We start from the raw sequence: 16152 nt of genomic DNA on the forward strand, positions 1-16152 counted from the left end.
CCTGTAAAATTACTATAGTAGAAATTAGAATTTTGAAATATTAAATAATATTCTTCTACTTATTTGTTTTCTATTTAATTTTCTATTTTGATAGAACTCCGTTGAGACTGTTTCTGCGCATTATTTTAAAATATGAAAATTTGTTACAATGATTTAATGAGCTTGAAATGTGTTTAGAAATATTCTTGTCGTGTTGAAATTTCCAAAATATATTTTCTTTTAATTTTTGATTAAAAGGTCAATTTTAAATTTTACAGACTCCGATTGTCGTCAAAATATTTTCCAAGCTAAGGAGCTAAAATTTATTCGGGAAGTTATGAATTGTTTTAATTAAAATGTCTACGGTATAATTTTTTTGTTTCCGTAAAATTTAAGTGCAAACGCGAAGATATGATTCTTTTAAGCACAAACACGGGAACTGAGTGAGACAATGTGGGAAACGGATTCTCAACTGCAATTGTGTCTGCTGCCGCCTATACTGCCTATTTGTTTTTTTTTTTTTTTTTTTTTTTGAAAAGCAAATTTTATTGCAGAGTGAGTAATGCACAAGATGTGCAAAATCACTACACCATGTCAAGTCAAAATACAAGGCAGCCATCAATACAATTGCTAGAAAACCACCAATTCAACCAGGAACTAATACAACAAGCTAAAAATCTGTACTGTACTACCAGATAAACAACACCTAACAAAACAAGAGACAAGATGCACTTCATAAAAGAATAACAATGCATCTAGTACTGGTACTTATTAGTACAGGCACATAAATAAAAACTTTAAGCTTTGTCAACACTGATGAAAGGCTTGCCAATGCTGAACATCCAGACTAAAAATCCAGTAAAAAACCAGCACTGCAGAGAGCAATGATAAACAGCAAAACAGTTCAAAAAGTAATGCAACATGGGATCTCACGTCACACCACTAGCACACTCTTGGACTTTGGAAGTGGATCCTTCCGATCCAAGATAAATGGGCGAAGACCTTATGAGATACAACCAAATCAACATACTTTAAAGGAGCAAATGCACATAACTTAAATACTTCTTCCAACGATAACCTGCACTAATTCAGACAAAGTAACACACTGACAAAAAAACACAGATATAAATGCAAAAACAGATCCACAATATCTGAATCATTCTTGAAGCCTTCCTCCATTGACTCCAACACAAGCCAATGGATTCGTACGCCATATACTTAGATAATAGTTAAACCCCTTAGCTCGACCTCTTAGGATTCTCCAAGAAAGGATTTTGCTCTCTTCCAACACTTTTTCCCATTCAAAACTGGTGTGATTAAAAGTCATATTGTTTCTTGCTTTCCATATCAATGAGACAACAACGAACCAAATAACTCCAATTCTGTATCTAATCATGACATTTCCAGGGACCAGGTTTTTCATAAGGAGAAGATGGGTCAGACCTCCTTCCGCAAGAACAACCGGGATCCCTAACCATCTCACAATCTCTCTCCAAATTGCCCCTTATGTCGGATAGTTGAAAAATAAGTGGTCTTCTCCGTTTCCGGGATACCACAGACGCCTACACGAAGAGAAGACGAATTAAATGTTACTCCTCTCTTTCTCAAATTTTCTTTTGTCGGTAATCTATTATGAAACAGCCTCCAAACTAAGGTCGACATATTCGATGGAATTAGATTATTCCAAACGTCTCTATACCAATCACATTCCTCATTTCCCTCCTCTCCTTCGATTAGTAAGTGATAAGCCTCCTTTACCGAATAAGAATCATCCACCCATTTCCAACGGTCACCCTCACACTCGGATCTCTTCTCTCCCAACACTAACCCGCTGCAAACTTCCAACATCTCTTCTACTGCGCTATTTGTAGCCGCTGGACAACAACTTGTCTTCTTCATCCTCATTTTTTTCGATTCTTTCTCATCACTAGTTATAATGACAACAATAGTAATTGGTGACTTTTATTACTCCCTCTATGCCAAAATAATTGAATCACTTTATGAATAAAACTTTGTCTCAGAATGATTGTCATTATCACTTTTTAATGTAATACTTTCCAATTGCACCCCTAATAATTACTATATGCATTATTCCCTTGGAAACAAATCAATAACTAATAGGGGTAATTTAGTAAAAATATTATTTCTTTTAACAACATCATTACATTTCTTAATATGTGTGAAATAACCTTAAAATACAATTTTTTGAGACGGAGGGTGTAGTATTAAGTATTTAAACACAAGTTGATACTACTAGTGATTAGTGAAATTGAAACCCAATTTGTTTTGTGAATAACAAGTAAACACAAATTGATCATGTACCGTCTCTTGATCATCATACCATATCAAAGATTTCATTAGCATGTGATGTTGTTATGATTTTACCAGATGGGTATATCTATACATGTAAAGTTATGATGTTTCTTAATATGGTTGGAACTTAATCTTGCATTAGCAATTTATATTTCAGGACGAAATAGACAGCATAGACTTTTGCTCTGTAATAATTTAAATCTGATTTCTTGGGTTTTATTAAAATTTTAACGGCCTGCTTAAAAAACAGCAGCAAATTAACGAATAATGAACAGATTTGCAGGAGGTATAGACAGTACTATCAGCAGATTCATGCAGTAATAACTTCGTTTGAATATGTTGCCGGCCTCCATAATGCAGCATCGTATGGCCAGGGTTTCTAGAGCACGTCCAACAACCTGTTTGGCGACCTCAAAGAGGACTCCACGAGCGCTATGTGAGTGTTCTCAAGGCATAGTTGTTTGAACACTTTCTACATTCGTAAGTGTGTTATTTCAATCTTATTAATTAATAGTATCTTATGAAGCACAAACGTCTGACATGGCATGGCCACATTGACACTGATAATAATTTAAGAAATTATTAGTGATTGAATATAATTTCCTTTTTATAAGTCTTGTGTGGCTATTGGACACTTTCATGTGTCGGACATTCAAACACGCCTTAAATTTGAAACGTCGGTGCTATATAAACATGGTTTCAAAATTGAAATCACGTCACAATCCTTGATATTGCGAATAATTATGGTCATATACGGATGATGCAGCCTCAATTGTTGTTTCATTACAGTTGTGGAGACATACTTTTTTAATATTGCGTTTAGATTACTAATATGTTGTTTTATTGTTACAGATATCATACTGATAATGACAAGCTAATGTTGGCTAAACAAACCGGTCTATCTCGTAACATTTTCCGCATCATTTCACGGGTGATGGATTCTCCGTATTATTATAATTAAGAGTGAAATGTCAAATACCTCACTGAAAGATGGATGAGACAAAAATTGATAAAGAGTATGATAGAAAGTGATAAATGATAGAGTATCAGAGTATGATGTTGGTGATTGGTGTTTCTTGTAAGGTTCTGAATTTGATGACTTAGATTGGTCTATTGAGTGGTTAGAACCTCTTGGTTTGGATTTTGAAAGCAATGATAATGATGATGAGGATGATTCTGGTGATTATATAGTTTTGCTGTTTTGGTTCCTTGTTATTCACCTGGTTGCAAGGAGGTTGAAGACTCAAACAATATGCTTTTGAGGCTCAAAATAGACGGAAGGATTGGAGAATAATCAATGGACTCCCGACGATGAAAAGAAGTGGAATTACGATTAAAAAGCTATAAATATTCTCTACTCTTTGGATGTTGTGAATACTATCACAGTTTCTCCTATTTCTTCCATAACTAATTCTCCAACTATTAACATCTTACTCTAGAATTCAAAATTTTAATTATTATTTCTCACTAACAATCCCCTACTTCTAACCCGTCAAATAATTTAGTAAGCACATAAACATATAAATTAACTATATTCTAAATAAATAACGATTTCTAAATTTTGGGGTGTTACAGTGTCCATATGATGAACAAAGAATCAGCCTTGATTTCTTTTTCTTTAATTTCTATTGTATTGGTCTAAATGATTAAGTTTTTTCTTAACTTAACCTTGCCATGCAGTGGATCATGATTCATGAGAATGTAGGACATTTATCTTTTATGGTTGTTTCTCATTCCTACACATTTCAACATACAGTTAGATAAATTTTTTCTTTTGTTATGTTAAATATTTGTTGTCATCAAAATACTTAATGAAATGAGATGTTGCTTGAACACATTTTGTTGTAATACATTTAAGAGTGAAATGAAAAGACAAAATTGTCGATTTATGCTACTGGATCTGCCACGGTCATGCATGTGCCAACACGGGCCTTGACAGGCTTTTAAACACGTAATGGCACAAGGGAACCGGCCGTGGCAGCCTTCCGGCTTGATATTGTCTTGACTTTTCAATTTCTCAACTTTTAGTGATGACTTTCTTGACCTTTGGCTACTAGAAATTGCATTGATTTTCCATCTTATCTTCAAATGCATTCTTTCCTTCGTATTATAAGCATTAAATTCTAAAAATATAAAATAAAGAAAAATAATTTAATTGTTCTAATAAACTAAAATAAAAGCTTAATTTATTAATTTAAATAAAATACTACTAATCCGTGTGCTTATGGTTTTGCTATCACTCAACAAGAGAATCATATTGGAATTTTTTAATGGGTCTTGTTCTAATCATATTTTACTTAACTACACGATTCAAACGCTTCAAGATACGTGGGTCGAGTTACACTAATTCTAATACATAAAATGATTTTGATTTTCCTCTCTATAATGAACGGCTAGACAAAAAATAAAAAAATAGTAATGAAAGGTTGGTAAAATAATCATGAACCACACAAGCAATAATGTTATTTTGTCTCCTTGAGGTTTTGTTATTTAACGGGGTTTCTCGTTCTGACCATATTTTATTAGAGGTTTAATTATTTGGTCACTTATGTTTATTTAAGGTTTCAATTAGTTTTCTATGTTCAAAAACTTTTAAGTTCGTCCCTTACGTTACTGATGTCAACACGAATCCGTCATTTTCGTTAAATTTTGAGTTAACTTTGTCTAAATTTCTGATAAAATTTGAGTTAATTTCGTTTATAACTTTCACGTGACACCCTCCAAAGTTGTCCATGTATGAAAATTATATGTTAGCCAAGTGGGGCGAATTAAATAGAAATTTGACTAAAATGACTAAAACTAGTTAAGAGACCAAATTAAAATCTAAAATAAACATAAGCGATCAAATATGCAATTAAACATTTACAAAACAACAAGACTAAAATGCGAGACATTCAAGATACGTGGGTCTACACTAATCCAATACAATAAAATAATTTTGGTTTTCCTCTCTCTATAATAAAGGATAGACAAAATATAAAAAAGATAATAATGAAAGGTTGGTAAAACAAAAATGAACCCTATAATTACAAGTAAAGTTATTTCGTGATATATATTCTATGAGCTAAAGGGACAAATATTATTCATCGGTGTACGTACTTTAGAGACATTTAATAATTATTCAAATTTTAAAATATGATTCATAGCAACAACATAATCATTAAAAACTACTTAATTGATGTGAACACAACAAACGGGTTTTACTATATAAAGTGATTAAACCCCAGTTTATATTTATTACATGCAAAGGTGAAAAAAAAAATGGCTCAAACTCTCAAATTTGCTTATATTGTTATCCTTTTTGTTTCTATTTTTATCGTTGTAGTCTTTGGTTCAAAATATAGTAAGCTCATTCTCATGTTATATTTTGTTTATTTTATACACAATCATTCATTTATTTTAGTAATATTTCCTTATTTTTAATGTACATTACAGAGTGTGATACCGATGAAGATTGCTATAAATTTTTCCCAAATGCTATTCCTGGAACACTGAAGTGCGTGAAAAGTGTTTGTGTAAGCCCGATAGAATTAAAGTAAGTCTTATTTCTCTATTATTACCTCCTAGTTTTATTGCTCATTATAATATTTTAACTCTTATAATTTCTCTTATATTTTCATATCTTTTGAATGAAATATATATATATATTGATTACAAGGCGTAATCCAATGAATGCAAAAAAATTCGAAGGCCTACAATAGTGAAGGATAAATAAAACCTACATGATTGATTTATAATCTAAGAAGATTAGAATTTAGTGGGGGAGTGTGCTCCTCCTTTAGATCTCGAGTTCGATTATCTCTGGTGCCAATTTGGATGGACTAGTTTAGGTTCTTCAAAAAAAAATTGAAGTCACAAGCAATAAGTAAATAGAAATATTTTGGAACATACATTTTATAAAAACCATAAAGATATTTGCATATATTGTGAATACTCTGTAGTATATAGGAAACCATATACCAATTGTATATAGTCATACAAATATTTTCGATTAGATTTGGCCAATGTATAAACAACATATTTTCTATAGTCTTTATCATTGTCATTTAGGCATAATAAACTTTTTTTTTTCTTTTTTTTCTGAAATACTAACTTATAAGTTTGTACATGTAGTATATGTAGTTGTAGAGATTTGAATAGATAGTTTAATGTGTAAAAGCAATTAATATAAAATTCATCTTTATTTTTATATAGTAGAGATATGTTTTTTTTTAGTGGCGGTTTTGATAAGTACGTACTAAATCATATATCTGATTTCCAATTTCTTCAACACTCACTCCAAACTTCAACTTTCAAACTTTGTCCTTGATTTTCCTGGAGCTTGATCTTTAGAGTACAAAAAAATTAGAAATTTAGGTGCATATATCTGAATATTAGGCAAAAATTGAACATAAATAAATTTTGATAATTGAAGGGCTTTTGAAATTAAGTGGAAGGGGCGTGAGAGAACAAGATAGAATGAGAGCTATGTGTTACTGAACATGCACGATTAACGAGGATTGAAGTTTTATAGTTGCTAGTAAAAGAATTGAATCACAGTTTTGATGTAATCCAAAGGTTTCCACTGAGGATTTATACATATTTTGTACAAGTATATGTACAACTTTGAAGATTCGGTTTTTCAAATGTACATTTCTGTATTTGTTTCAATAAATTGAAATTGTTATACCATTTCAAGTGATTTGTAAGTTATCTCACCGCATGTTTTCAATATATTTATTTTTAATGAATTATATGCAGGCCCAAAGTTTAGGATGAGACCGAGTAGTAGTATAGAGGAGTTTGTTCATGAGAATAAAGTGGAGCAATAGGGTGTTCTATAGAGTTTGTTGGATTATTTTCTCAAAAATAGTAGTGGGCTGCTATCCCCCATTCCCCACTAATATCTGTAATTTTTTTTCTACGAATAAATTGTTTCTTCCTAAATATAGTTTATGTTAGTTTTCTTTGAGCATTGTACTCTTTTTTCCTTCACCTGATTTCTCCTGTATGATTTAAAGATAATAAGGTTTTTAATGAGGCAGTTGTCATTTGTTTTAAGTCCAACTTGGTTGTCCTCCAAATTTTGTATTCTCGATTTTAATTTTATGTTATTGTGAGTTAGCTTGATTTTTAAGTTGATTGAAGGATTGCCAACCAATACATTTTATTAGTTTATGTTGTATTTATGTGACTATGGATGACCGTTGGAGTAAGCTCTAGAGGCCAATAAGTTACTATAGCAGAAATTAGAATTTTGAAATTTTAAATAGTATTATGCTATTTGTTTTATTGTTTTCTATTTATTTTTTTGTTTTGATTGAATTCTGTTGAGGTTGTGTTTGGGCGTTATTTTAGTATATGAAAAATTGGCATAGTGATTTAATGAATTTGAAATGTGTCTGTTGAGGTTGTGTTTGGGTACTTTTTCTTTACGATGCTTTTGTGATCAGATAAGTAAGGTTCAACCTCATTCATGTTATTCAATATATACAAATGTTCCTGAAGAATTACCTGAGCACTCATGCTCTTGACATTTAAACCTTGTATACCCATACCTTCACGTCTTCCATCACGACAGAATTGGGAACCGCTATAGCATCCACTTTTGACAAATAGTTAGAACAAAACTCAATAGCTTCTTCTACAATGTACCTCTCAACAATTGATGTTTCCGGACGGTGCAGGTTTTTTGTATACCCTTTAGGATCTTCATATATATATATATATATATATATCGCTCTATTGGATACATCCACCTTAAATAAATGGGACTGGACAATCTAATCTTCGTACTAGATGAACAATTAAAGTGAACCATAATGTCAAAAAATGAAGGAGGGAAATACATCTCCAATTGACATAAGTTAACTGCAGCCTCATTTTCCAACTCGTCTAACTTCAATGGATCAATGACTTTACAACTTATTGCCTTGAAGAATAAGCTCAACCTAGTTACGCCAAAAAAAAGTGTCTAATGGCGGCAACTCTTATTGCGGCGGTTGAATGGAACCGCCACTATAATAGCCAATTGCGGAGCTTATTTGAACCACCACAATTAATCAAATAATTGTTGCAGTTGTAATGCTAACTGCGGCTGCTACAAATCGCAACTAAATATAAACTGCCGTAGAAACCGCCGCAAAATCCTCTTCCGGCGCATATTCCAAGTCTTGGTTCTAACCGCCACGAAATGATTTCAACGCTTAAAATTGTGGCTGCAAAAGGCTTTTACCGGCGATTTTAACCGCTGCAATTAACAAATACAACAACCGCAATTTACTCTATTTGTTGTAGTGTTATAGTTTTTCTAACATTGTCGGGAAATATCCAACGAATAGCCACATGTAGGAGTTGTTGGATCAACACATGATAATTATGAGACTTTTAGCCAATCAATTTGATATCTTTCATTAATACAAGCTTGACATTTAATGAGTAACCATGCGGCACTTTGATACTTTGTAAACACTCAAAGAACACCGACCTCTTTTTCCATACATTTTTCACTACATCAGACTTTTTTTTTGCACTTTTCGACGACATTTCTAAAGACAACATTAATGTCTCGTTGTAGTTCATAAACTTGCTCTCCATTTAAGGGCTCTGGAGCAACACCATCCTCCGGGTGTGCCTTAAATGAATATAGTAGTATCAAGGTGGTTGTTCATGAGGATACCACAAGGATAGAATACCATATATATGAAATTTGGTTGCAAGAACCGAACAAGTGATCAACTGACTCAGATCCTAAACCACATAAGACACACATAGAAGCACCAACATCTATAATGACACTCCATTTCCAGAGATTATGTCGAGTCGATAACCTATCCTGAAGAAGTTGCCAAGAGAATACCACCACATTTTAGGGACCCAAATTTCCCACACTTTTGGGAGCAACCGTTTTTCGTTTTTAAGAATTGGGAGCAACCGTTTTTCGTTTTTAAGAAAAAAACACTGTGTACATATACTTGGAAATCACCAAATTAAAGGTGCTACATACTTGGAACATATGGTGGAATATATGTTGATATTTTATTTGTCTAATTTTATGTAAATTTTGTTTTTGAAATAATTAATGGATTCTTCATTCTTGATTGTTGTTTATTATAATTTTATTTTACCCATTTAAAAGTTGGTTGTTTATTATTAACTGGATTTAATTTGTACTTATGGTATAAATTTTTTTTACACGTATCTACATGACATTATTTTCTAAACCGTGGGTACATAAAAATTAATAACTTGTTAAATATACAGTATTTTGGGGGGTTAGTGCTTCATCTTTATACAAATATGGATGTTTGAATTTTGCTTAGTCTATGCAATTAAATAAACTTTTGTATTATTTCAGAAATTTTTATTGACGAAAATTGTATCTTTATAAGCTATTTTCTCATAAATTATCTGAATAGTGGAAATGTAAAGTGTTTTGATATGATTATCTTGTTCAAAGATGAAAATAAATTAACATGTGTACGTAGACGACAATTTTTTTGCCTTAAAAGATTGGTTTTTCGTCCTTTTCAATTGGATTGTTTTGACATATCTGAAATTCTGCATACTCTTTGTATGTTGCATATTGAGATTGAATGACAACCTCAACATTGCTCAATCTCTTAAATAAAAGAATGAGATCAGTTGGTTCAGTGATAGTTGATGCTGAACTTGGTAGGGGAGGATTACGGTTCGATCCCTCGCAAATACGATCGGGAGGAGGATGAAATCATTTGATACACCTAGTCATGTAGGAGGATGAAAGCCAACTGGACTTCAAAATGTACATACACGAAGTAGTGAATCACGACAATGTACGTCATGTATCTTTTATGGTTTGTTTCTCATTCCTACATACTTGAATATTTGTTATCAATCAAAGCACTTAATGAATGAGATGTTGTTTGAATATGTTGGATATGCCTCGAAATCTTAGTTACAAGAAGTTAGAAAAATCTTTGTTGAATCTTTTTTGCATCTTTGCTGTTTTGGAGATTTTTTGGAAAAAAATATCTTTTCTTGGAAGACACTTTGACTTGGATTTGTTTTATTTTAAAATAGATTTGTTACTATTTTTGGCATATATTTTTCTATAAATAATAGGGAGTGCTGTATTCATAGAAAAATAAGAGAGCAACACAAGAGAGTAGAGATGTAGAAGCAATGATTAGAGTTTGCCACCACACAAAAGCTAGGATTTTAGAGACGAAAAAGAGTTTTCTCTCGGTACAACTCTAGGGTGGGCGAACTATCTTTGTGGTACACCTTGGGAAACACTTATCAAATTGAGTCTCTTGGCCACCAGAAGAGATTCAGGTTTTGGGTAGAATTAAGATTAATTCTTGCAACCCAATTGGGAATTTCTTTGTAAATTACTCTTTGATATAGTGGTTCGGACCGAACTGGGTAAACAAATATCGTGTTCTTTCTCCTCCTTTATCTTTTTTATCGGTTGTTATTATTATTGCTTATCTCGTTCTATTGCTCCACACATCAAGTTCTTTTATTGGTGTGATTTTTAAGACGAATTCACAACAATTGGCGCCCACTATGGGGCAATCGGAACAATTTGAAGTGAGCACCATGGTTTCTAAGTGGGATATCGAAAAATTTTCCAAAAGCAATTTGGAATTGTGAAAAGTAAAGATGGAAGCAATTTTAATGTTCAGGATGATGGGTAAAACATGGAGTGTTGTTATCCGGTGCCTCGAAGATAAAGAGTTAATGGAGATAGCGAAGAAGGTCGGCTTGGAGAGGCGGTGGTAATAATAATCGGGTTACTTCTGAAACAACAACTTTATTATGAGGATGTGGAGGTGCTAGTGGAAGTTGGTAACTGGTGGAGTATTGAGTCATGGACTTTGGATGCTCCTATCACATGTGTTCGAAGAAGGAATACTTTGAGACTCTAGAGCTAGTTGAAGGTGGAGTTGTTCATCTTGAAAACGAGAAAGCTTGAAGGTTCAAGGTATGAGTTCAGTTTGTCTTACGAAGTTTGAAAATCGTGAGTTTCTATACACGATGTGAGGTATGTTTCTGAACTTAGATACAAAGGTAGTTGGTCATGCATCTATAACTAGTGGTGATTCTCATAATGTGGTTGAGTTGTGGGACTTCGGGTGGACCTGTTAGTGATATGAGTTTAGTTGGACTAGTGAACAAGGTTGACTAGGTGTTGAACTGAACTAGAATTGTTGGAGACTAACAATAGCTTGAAGTATGTTTCAGAGGAGTTGAAGAGGTCTTGCGTGTTACAAGGTGGAGATCATGGTGGGTATACTTTGGTGGAAACTCAATTTGAGGTGGAGTCTTCCAATAGTGGTAGATAGTCAACATTAGCTCTTGGCTATCTAATCGGAGATAAGGAGGAGAGTGATATTGTTGAATCAAAGGGGGATGACCATGGAGACCTTGTGGATTATGTTTCAATTGTGGTTGAAGAAGTGCAAGACCTTGAGAGGATCTTCAAGGAGGCAATTGAAAGCAACGGTGATCAAACTTGAGAACTTGTAGGACTATTGGAGGTAGTTTGGTGCAAGGGGAGTTTGATGTTGCAGCTTGTGGAACCGCCTAAAATTCCAAGGTTGGTTTGGAGCCAAGCAATACCTCCAGAGGACGGAAGCCATTCCGGGGTTCGAAGGATGGTGGAGGCTTGTAGGACTATCCCAAAAATCCATGGATAGTCGGAGGCAAGTGATTCTTCAGGAGGACGGAAAAGGCACAATCCAGGGGCTGAAGAAGGATGACAGATCTTGTTGAGCTATCTAAAATGCCGATGATAGTGGGGAACAATCGTTTCTTCAGGGAGGTACAGAGTTGACCACTTCAGAGGCTGAAGAGGGTGCGGTGAATCTTGTGGGTGCTACTGAACATCCTAAGGTAGTGGGTGTAACACTCAAACCCATTATTTAATAAAATTCTACCATGATAAATCTTTTTCAAAATACGCGGCGGAAAATCAAAGTTTGTTATTATAAAATCTTGGTTCAGGTATTACATGTTGTTGTAAGCCCTAGAGGCCAATTATTTATAATTGCATTATACTTGTATTGGATAATTTACTTGGAAAGGTTTGTCAGATCACGTGACATTCTTGTGACTTGGGTAGCAGTGATGTGTTGCTAGATACCGCTCACTGTTTATAATATTGAGATTAATATTATTGCCAACGTCATAGGAACCTACAGGGTCACACACATAAGGACAGTTAATGACGGGAGAAATAAGTATGACTTATTAGTGGGGTGCGATTAGTAACAGTAGGTTATTGGGCTTGCAAAGTCCAATAACCGCTTTGCCCTGAAGACAACATAAGAAGCTCTATAAATAGAGCCTTATGCAATTCAGCCTTGTGTTACACACATAATCCGAATTTTAGAGAAACCCTAAAATTCTCTAAAACCCTAACCGCACTAAATCTCCCTCTACCGTCGTCTTGCAGCTAGCACCAAGAGGTGAACGAAAACTGTTCGTGTGGACCGGCTAGAGGTGATGCGATCGTGCGGTGCTTGTGATCAATTCAGAATCGAGGAATTGTTCTTCAAAGGTAATAACCGAAACCCTGATCATGTCCATTCGCAAGGATCCATCGAAGGAAAATTTTAATTTCCGCTGCGTTTTACACTCTGTTTTAAACACGATTTTCCTTCATTACATACTTCATAAAAATAATACTAGTTTAATTAATTAGTAAGACTACCTGTTTATACAAATTTTGAATCAATATTGCATCATTCGTTATACAAAATGACTAAGACTAGGGAACTCTATACACATTATAAAACCCTTTTTCCCGTGTCACAATCAGAGCGGAGCTTCACCGATGTCTCGACATTGATAAACATGAAACCTGTGAATCTGGACCCCCAACGGTCCAGCACATAACACATAAAAGAGAGTTAGATAACATACTCAAAAATATACAAGTGTAAGTAAATGATACTTAAACACTTCATCACAATTCATGCATATTCTAACTCATGCATATACTTCATTAATCACATCTAATTAGGAGTAACAACCTAATTGTACTCACACTTCATTTATAAGCATACATCATTAATCTCATTTAATTATAAGTTACAACAAGTTATAATCAAATATCAATCATAATCCACAAGATATTGAAGCCAATTACATTAATGATCATCGGACAATCAACACATAAAACAAGTCTAACACACATAAATAATTATCACAAATTCCAAACATATGTCTCACATATCATATATCAAATAATGTACACATATCCGAATGCAATCTAATGCCACAATCTTCATGCTATGTCCCCTAGACATATCTAATGCATGTGGTACCATCTTCTTTATTAGAGTATCTCACCTCTAATATCTTTCTTTATCGGATAAATATAATCCGATATCCTTCTTTATTGGAATATCCAATATCACATATATTCATGAATGCATGTATGTATTTCATGAATTCACTCACAATAAATAGCATTAAGCTCTTCATTTACTAATGTGGAACACTATCCAATATTTCTTCTTTATTAAGATGACACTATACCTTAATATCCTTCTTTATTAGAATAACAAAATCCTAATATCCTTCTTTATTAAGTTGATTAACACCTTAATATACTTCTTTGACATTTAAACAAACATCATCAATAATCATCTTCCAAAACAAGGTACACACACATAATCCAATTACATATATCATCACAAAAGCATAAGATTAAGTCATATTCCCAACACATATTCATGACCATCGCAATTATATTTATTCACTAAGATTACTCAATTAATCTCATACAATATGTTCATTATCCATATTATAAGCATATATGTCTATTACAACAATTAACATACATAATATAACATGTTAGAACCCTCAAAGCCAATCAAATTTCAAAACAGCAAAGTGCTGTGCTGTCACGGTGGCTTAGCGAGCCGTAGCGAGCCGTAGCGAACGGTTCGCTAAGCGAAGGCCTAGCGAGCAACAACGAACCACACCAGTGGGACACTGGCTCCTGGCGAGTTGTAGCGAGCCTTAGCGAAGGGCTCCTGTCAGGAATGCTCAAAACTCATGTTTTTCACTCCAAATCACCCAAAAATCCCATTTTTCATGTTATAAACCCGAAATGAGTTTGTATTCAAGTGCAACAAACATATCTAAACACAAAAGGACGGTTCATTTCACCGATCTACCATTTTTACTATGAAAAAGTAGAGATTTAACACTTTTACTCAAAACTCTCAAGAACACAAAGTTCTTGAGTTTAATCATCCATAAACTTCGTTTTTATCCAATAAATTCATTCATACATCATGATAAAAACATGTTAAACATGTTATGAACCTTAGATTCGATTTCCATCAAGAAAACTCATCTAAATTAAAACGAAAATGGGGTGGAGAAAGTTCGGGTAAGGAGAAATCGACATTCTCCCCTTCCTCGTATCACCCACAAATATGAAATCTACTCTCTTACCTGAATTCGAAGAACACACGAAGATTGATCTTGAATCTCTTCACTTTCCTTTGCCCTAGCCCTCTTGAGCTCTCCCTTCTCTTTAGAACTTGTCAAGAACAAGAGAAAATAATATTTCTCTCTCCTTTCTTGACCAAATGGGCGCCCCCCAATCATGCTTACAAGGCCCATTGGGCCTCAAGCCCAATAACTTGATCCAACACACGTTAACTCACTACTCGCTTAATAACTAAAGTATTCGATAAATAACTAAAGTTATTAACTTACTTAAAAGCCACGTCAACAAATAAATAAACACTTACATAGTGAATAATAAATTTGGGTCGTTATAGTGGGAGACAAGATCTTCATGAGGGCGGAAGGCATTCCGAGGGATGAAGGGGAGGTACGGCTTGCGGGAAGCAAGTGGAGGATGGTACCTAGGTCAAGGTTCAAGTGGGACTTGAACTTGGTCGGTGATCTTGAATGGGAGAGGTGAAGGAGGATGGAGAGCACCACAGTGGTTGATGGGATCACCATCGATTTAAAGGCAAGGTGGAGAATTGTTGGATATGCCTTGAAATCTTAGTTACAAGAAGTCAGAAAAATCTTTGTTGAATCTTTTTTGCATCTTTGCTGTTTTGGAGATTTTTTGGGAAAAAAATATCTTTTCTTGGAAGGCACTCTGACTTGGATTTGTTTTAATTTAAAATAGATTTGTTTCTATTTTTTGGCATATATTTTTCTATAAATAGGGAGTGCTTTATTCATAGAAAAATAAGAGAGCAACTCAAGAGAATAGAGATGTAGAGGCAAGGATTAGAGTTTGCCACCACACAAAGGCTAGGGTTTTCGAGAGGAAAAAGAGTTTTCTCTCGGTACAACTCTAGGGTGGGCGAACTATCTTTGTGGTACACCTTGGGAAACACTTATCAAATTGAGTCTCTTGGCCACGGGAATATTGGTTTGATTGGTAATTCAAGCTCTGAAGCATTATAACCTCTGAACCAGCGCTTCAGCCTCTGAAGCAATGTAACCTCTGAACCTCACAACCTCTGAAGCTGATATAAGTTCTGAAGCTCTGAAGCTCTGTTTTGGTTCTGATACGCGTTTCTGTTTTACTTAGCTTTTTAGAGTTAGTTAGTTAGTTTTGTACAGTTGTAATTCAGTTACGTTTTTGTCTTGTCCTAGGTAGTTATGCAGTTACTTGCATTTAAAGTAACCACCTATTGTATATAAACAATTAAGGCCCTTTGTGGAAGAATAAGATTTTTACTTTTCCTTTATTCAATTTCTGCTTATTCTAAAATCATTCTTCACTCATCTTTCATCCTTCAGTGCTCTTTGTTTTGGGTTAATCCCCAACAAAGTGGTATCTAGAGCTTTCACGATCCAAGGGATCTTGATTCGGATCTTTCACCAAGAAAGAGCATCAAAGGTTGCAGT

The 16152-nt window shown here is 34.1% G+C and overlaps 1 long non-coding RNA gene across 1 annotated transcript; it reads left to right on the plus strand.

Moving 5' to 3' along the window:
- Positions 1 to 5480: 5480 nt before the first annotated feature.
- Positions 5481 to 7413, plus strand: LOC123889343. The gene is made up of 3 exons (XR_006802460.1): positions 5481 to 5635; positions 5728 to 5827; positions 7033 to 7413. It is a non-coding gene; the product is annotated as an uncharacterized LOC123889343 (long non-coding RNA).
- Positions 7414 to 16152: the final 8739 nt, after the last annotated feature.

This window comes from Trifolium pratense, linkage group LG6 (genome assembly GCF_020283565.1).
Source record: "Trifolium pratense cultivar HEN17-A07 linkage group LG6, ARS_RC_1.1, whole genome shotgun sequence".
NCBI lineage: Eukaryota > Viridiplantae > Streptophyta > Magnoliopsida > Fabales > Fabaceae > Trifolium > Trifolium pratense.